The following is a 6,957-nucleotide window of genomic DNA, read 5'->3' on the forward strand; positions in this document are numbered from 1 at the left end:
CTTAAACACAACAGCAACCTTCCTTCTTAATTCTTTCTGTATCACTCACTCAGAGGCTTCACATAACAGTTAAGCAGCATAAAAACAACAGTTGTGTGCCAGTTCCTGTAGAGGCCGCACACAACTTATTTATAAGGGTGGCAGGAGCCTTTGTATGAGAATCTGCTAACAAGACTATCCTTGGTACGATGAGCTGTGTGCTGAAGGAAATGCTGCTTTTGCAAGCTTATTTTGCTTATCCAGCTGTCATGGTTTTGGCTGGAATAGAGTGAACTTTCTTTGTAGAGGTTTGTATGATGCTGTGTTTTAGATGAAAGGAGTGGTGATAGGACACCAATATCTGAGTTGTTGCAGAGCAGTGCTCACACAGAGCCAAGAACTTCCCAGCTTCTCACGCTGCTCTGCCAGCAGGGAGGCTGAGGGTGCACCAGGAGCTGTGAGGGGACACATCCTGGACAGGTGACCCAGGCTGACCAAGGGGGTGTCCCACACCGTGTGGTGTAACACTCAGCAATAACAGATGGAGGTGGAGGGTGGTGGTGGGGGAACATTTGGAGTAATGGCATTTGCCTTCCCAAGAAACTATTACATGCAATGAGCCCTGCTTTCCTGGAAGTGGCTGAACACCTGCCTGCTGACAGGAAGTGGCAAATGAATTCCGTGTTTGGCTCTGCTTGCACATGCAGCTTTTGCTTTATCTAGTGATCTGTCTTTATCTCAACACGAGTTCTCACACTGTTACCTTTCCAGTTCTCTCCCCCATCCCACCTATGGAAAGTGAGTGAGCACTGTGTGTGTGGTACTGAGCCGCCTGCCGGGCTTAAACCAAAACAATCACCTAGAGAGGAAGAAAAGCAGAAAAACAATTAACAAGTCAGGAGATAAATTTAGTAGAAGGACAGTGTAAGCAGCAGCACACTTACAAAACCGTTAGAAAACACCCTTGCTTTATCATCTCTATTAATTAAATATGAAGTATCAAGGTCCTAGTCCAGATGACTCAGGAAGACAATTCGTACCCATTGCACGAGCAAAGGTTCTCCTTTATACACTGATGTTCAGGAGGAAAAATTCAAAGGCTGAGAACAGCCATGCCCCAGGGCAGAGCACCCTGGGTGCTGGCAGGAGATGCTCAGAAGAATCTCAAACAGAGACCAGCTGCCTCCAGCACCCCTGCCCTGGCTGGGTGCTCTGCCATGGGACACACAGAGCAAAGCCTGTGCTGTCTCTTTGGCCGCTTCTCAGCTGCCATGGCTGGGGACACTCCGGATGCCTCTGCTCTGAACCAGCTGGCATTGTGTCCCCTTGGGGCTGTGGGAGGGAAAGCAGCTCAGAGGTCTGCTCTGCACTGGGGACAAAGTTCTCAGATACTTCCTCTTCCTAGTTGCTTAAAAAATAAAGAAAATTACATTTCCCAACCCCAGTCAGGGTGTTACATTTCCTCAAGAGGAAGAAAAGCTGTACAATGGCTGAGTCAGCTCTGGGCTGCGTAAGCTATACCTCACTCACCCTGGGAGAGACATTCTCTCTAATCCCACTGATATTGGCATCCATAAATCGGCATGTGTCACACACGTATTGTAGAAAATTAGCAACTCTGGAAGACTTTGCTTAAAGGGAACAAAGCACTACCAGGCCCATGAGCATTAAGAAGATGCTATACAACGTCCCAACATATGGATAAAATAAAAGATGGCAGCTATAAATAAGAACACTTAAAGACCAGCATCACAAAGTTGGGCACTGGCAAGTTGAAAATCTCCTGTTATTTATGTAGTTACTTGATAAGAAAGTAACAGAGCCCTGAGCTCTCTGGCCACTTTTTTTTTTTTTTTTTTTTTTTTTTTTTTTACAGTGTGCTTCCCATTTTTGCTCTACTTCTAGAACACAACTGAGCAAAAATCCACATTGCATCCACTTCCACATATATATTTTTTAAAGCTACAATTGACAAACATGCAAAAATATGTGGCGTGTTAAGAAGACAAGCTAGTGAGTGATTCAGGAGAGATGTCAAAACACCTTTGGGAGCACCGGGAGCAGGGGAGAGCTGCATGAGACCTGCTTTAAGTCTCAGGGCCACTGCGCGTTGCCGCCAGACCTTGTCCTCCTACCATATTTGGTAGAGCAATGAGGATACAAGGCAAGAACAAAAAGCCTGGCTTGGCAGGCAGTTGGCAATAGAGCCTGTTTTGTGTACGCTGTAATTTGTGGTCACTATCTCAGGGAGATCTGATGCGTTTTGCTCCCTCTGAGCATTCCCTGCCACTGCCCTCCAGCCCTCACCTGGGCTCTGTACTGCAGCGGCCAGCTTGAGAGCCCAGGGCTAAAATCCATCCTGATTAACACAGGGCAAAGCAGACAAGGAAGGAACCTGTGCATACCCCACAAGCTAAAGGAAGATGAAATACAGGCTTATGGCCCGATGAGAAGGATCAGAACAAGCTGGCTGCAGTGAATCTTGGAGCATTTGATTTTCCTATTGTTTTAGTCCTCACAAAAACTATTATCTATAATCAGAGTGCATTAACTTTAACAAGCAAATAAACATACATCCAGATGAACAGACTGGAGAACACTGAGATAAAGTGGATGTCGTCAGATGGGCAGAGCCACATTAACCCCTGAGTGCAGAATGACCTAAATACGGAAGCCACCTGATATGCTAGCAGTTTTCCTTGAAGCCTGCGGCAAACAGGAGAAGTCTCTAAAAACTGAAGAACAAACATTATATTTGTTTTCAGAATTTGTTTTCAGAAGCCTCCAAGCAATTATTCATCCGGTTGTCCAACTTTTATCCTGAGAGAAATCCTGGAACAAAGTAAACGATTTTGTATTCCTTCTTTGCTTTGTTTATGAGCCCTTATGAGCCCTGTTTGTGCCAAAACATCTTTTTTTTTTTTTTTTTTTTTTTTTTTGATAGCCCAAATGTATGGTGCAACATCCTTATAATCAACTTGAAGAAATGCAACAGTTAATCAGTGAGACAGGCACACAGCTAGCTAAAACAAAACAAAACAACAACAAAAAAACACAGAAAAGTTCTTAAAGAGCACTTGACCACCCAGAAGGTTAGCAAATGCTGCTGTTTCACAGGAATCTGCCAGGTTAGCAGCTTTATTCAGCATTTCAGTATTTTAAAAAATTTAATCTTTAATCACGTGAAAGATAGCACTCCGTGGATTATATTGAATGAGAAATGGTTAGAAAGATGTCCAGGGACACACTTAGAGTATAAATAATTGCAACAGTTTCCAAATGGCACAGAAGGACAAGTGACAAAAATGCAATTCAATAAAATTGTTAAAAGCATTTCTCTTAGGCAGGAGAAATCAATTTTGCAGTAAAACGTGACTAACAGGGTAGTAGCATTGCTAAAAAGATCAAAAATTGTGGAAAGCCACAAACTGACTGTATAACAATCCATTGCCACAAAAAGAAGGAAAAACTACTCATTCTGGACGTACTTGGGGAAAGGACAGACGGACAAATAAGGTAATTGTTCTGCTGTTCTGGGGATGATGCAGTTTTGCTTAGAAAGCAATACACACAGCTATAGAGAAGACCAGTAAGAATGACAATATGTTTGGAAACATAATTTAGGAGATGAGTTTGAAAGATTTGGGCTGTTTTCAAAGAAAATAGAAAGCAGAGACTGAAGTCAAGGCAGTAAGTCAGAGTGCAAAAACAGCTGCTAAACAGACATGGTCCCTGGCAGTGGCAGGAAGAACAAGAAATCAACTGAGTTTGCAGCAAATTCAATTTAGGTCAGTTAGTAGGGGAGTTTTCTAATTAAGGCAAATACAACAGTAGAATAGAATGTTTGGGAGCTTCCTTCATGATATATATTTTTTTTAATTATTGTTTTTTAAACAACAACAACAACACAACAACAACTGGCTTGGCAAACAGACACCATGAGTGCTCAGTTCTGGCACAGAAGAACACAGCAGGTGTTGTCCTGAGACCTCCTCCAGCCCTACCTAAGCTTTAATAAATGGGTTATCAACATCATAGCTTTTCTGCCTTTTATTCCCCCTAGGAAAACAAGTCAAAGTCTTGTGCACACTCTAATAGCTATATGAAAATCAGCTCTTGAAAAATGTCAGCTAATGGTTCTGTCTTAGTAGTTGCAAATCTAGTCACGGTTATCTACATTTGAATATTCTCCCAGAAAGTGATAGGATGTAAATTAAAAACTAAATAGCCATACCATAAATAACATTCCCTGTAGCTGACACCTTGACATTTGAAGGGCTGAACAGTTTCATACCTTTTCAAAAAAGTACCTAGCTGGCATTTGCAAAGTTTCTACGCTGACATTTTGTGTAAAGGAAACTAGTGAGGCTAAGAGGCTTTGACGTGTAGGAGTGAGAAAGGTTCCAACAGGCAAAATAGATAAATATGAATTAATTTCAGTGCTTCCACTGCCATTGCTAAAAATCAATGTTTTTTTTTGGAACTTGCTTCGTTAAAACAGGTCAAAGAGAAGAGATGATGACATACTTAAGTGCTTTAAGGAAGTACTGGCGTTTTATAATTCAGACGTTACAGAATTGCTCTGCATACAAGCAATGAGCTCTGAGACAGCAGTAGCTGATAGCATGTGATCTAATTGGTCTTTGATTAGATCAATAGGAAAAGATGCCCATTGCACACATCAGTTAGCTTTTTGTTCTGTTTTGTTTTAGGATGACGCACACATTCAGGTGTTTGTTTTGTTTTCATATCACGGAAAACGTAGGGCCAGCGCTACTTTTAATATGAGACATTAATTTAACTCTGGGTTCAAGTTGCCCCTAACTTTCAATTTAGCTTATTAAACTCTGTGTTCCAAAAAGTGATACTGTCTGAGTTTAATGAGCTTCTTTGTGTCTACTTTCCATCTCATGCTTTTAGCCAAGACCATTTTAGAATGTAATGCAAGTTAAACAAAACGTCAACGTAATAAGCTAAGAGCATGATTACTTGAAATACTGGTTAGCTGGAAAGCATCATTTTGTAGATGCTTTGTCCAAGAGTCATCAAAATAATTCCAGTACTTTGGCAAAAGCAAAACAAGGAGCTGGGAGTATTACTAGAGTACACTGGCTGGTTTACAGCTCTGCAGTGACAGCAGTGATCAGCTTTCACTGCTGAGTTATCACCTTAAGAGCACTACTTGGAAGTAACTACATCAGAGCTGTAGTTGGGATACTTCAATGATAAATATGCAAGGTTTACAAGCAAAGAGAAATTATTTCATTAGCCTAACAACGTAAGTGGAGAAAAAAGACCCAGATGTCATCAACAAGCTTTCAAGCTCTCACACGCTGCAAACCTGAGGCACCGTTTCCGGACCCAGAAGAAAGTTTTTCTCTCCCCTGTCCCTCCCACCCAAACTGATACTGCTTTACTGTGGTGAGAGTGTGGATTTATTTACATCAAAGTGATCTTAGATCATTTACTTTTCGCCATGATTCAACGTAGCTAGTAGGAAACTCATCCAAATAGAATGATCTTAATCTGGTTTTGCATTTGGATTTTTATTTATTTATTTATTTATTTTTAATCTAGAAGCCGCATTTCTACAGCTGACAGCACAACCTCTGGGGGTTGCTCCAACAGAATAGTTTCAGCATAAAGCAAGCAAGCAAAACCAAAGTATTTGGGAATCACCATGATGTACCTTCAATAACCCTGGCAGACTTCTTCCTACCAGCCTCACTGTGCCCCTTCCTGGAGCTCAGGCACTCAGCAGCTGGGGGGGGCAGGAGGGAGGTTTCTGCTGTGCCCTGACTGTACCTGGGCTTCAAGTCACCTACCTCCTCCTCTTTCTTGGGGCGAGGGGAAAATCCCTCAAATCAACATTTCCCTTCCAATGGAAATTCTGAACATTTTGAGTGCCAATTCAGAAATAAATTTATTGAAGACTTTCCAGAGAACGGAAATACCCAAACTGTGAATAGTTCTTTCTACCTATTAAACACTGAAACACCTTGGTGTACAACTCAGTTTCCATCTAATGATTAAAGTTATTCAACTATGCCATACCTTAATTTAAATTAAAAACAATAACAAACAAATCAAGTATTTAATCTTTCTAGACATTCCAGATACAGAAAACTTCAATTATTTTATACATTTTATACAATTTAGTATTTAATACATGATGTATTAAAATAGGGAAAGGTTGTTGAAGGGGAATGTTTAAAATTACTGGCCATTACTGCCATAAAATTTGTAGAAATAAAAAACAGATTGTTCAAAATTAAATAATAAACTGTGAAGTTAAATAGCAAAAGTATCTGCTCACTGAACTGAAGGGAACAAAATGTACTTTCCCTGAATCTTCCAAATAATCCATTACTAATGTGTTTATTTGGCACTTGTACACATTTTGGTCTAAGCAACTAAGCAATGGCTATCATCAGGTTAGCAACCTGACATTTTCAATTACTTCAGCAGCTAGCAGGCACATTAAATATTTGAACTGCACTGAAGGTTACAGAACACTCAGTCAAATTTCAGTTTGAGAATTTTATTACTTCTCTACAGCATTATGAAAAAACATGCCAATATAAGAAAACAGTGTTGCAATGAGCATGCACAGGGCAAGACCACCCCCCTAGTGCACAGCCCTATCTCCGTTTCACTACTCCAGCCAAAAAATGGCAGCCCCAACATCCCCCACTGACTGTGCAGGCGGAGTTCACAGAAAGAGAAGCGTACAAAGCAACGCTTTTTTCTCCCTCTGTGTTTTGCATGCCTTAAACACTTTCTTATTAAACCATTGGCATCTTTTCTGTCTCAATTTATCTTCTCAACCAAAGAAGAGTATGCCATGCATCCATATTGAAAAACATTCAAACATATTTATTCATTCCTTAAACGAACTTACATATCAAGTAACTGCAACAAAGAGCAAACATATGATAGCAAAACTTAGAAAAAACTAACCATAAACAAGACAAGATT

At 40.6% G+C, this 6,957-nt stretch overlaps 1 long non-coding RNA gene across 1 annotated transcript in view; it reads right to left on the reverse strand.

The window, feature by feature from the left end:
- Positions 1-3,982, reverse strand: part of LOC118166790 — a 13,583-nt gene extending 9,601 nt beyond the window's left edge. Inside the window, exons 1-2 of the long non-coding RNA XR_004750732.1 lie at positions 3,875-3,982; positions 8-18 (exon numbers count right to left, since the gene is read on the reverse strand). This is a non-coding gene — a long non-coding RNA (uncharacterized LOC118166790). The remainder of the gene's footprint in view (positions 1-7; positions 19-3,874) is intronic.
- Between the last annotated feature and the right edge of the window lie 2,975 nt (positions 3,983-6,957).

The sequence above is a fragment of the Oxyura jamaicensis genome, chromosome 4 (assembly GCF_011077185.1).
Source record: "Oxyura jamaicensis isolate SHBP4307 breed ruddy duck chromosome 4, BPBGC_Ojam_1.0, whole genome shotgun sequence".
Lineage (NCBI taxonomy): Eukaryota > Metazoa > Chordata > Aves > Anseriformes > Anatidae > Oxyura > Oxyura jamaicensis.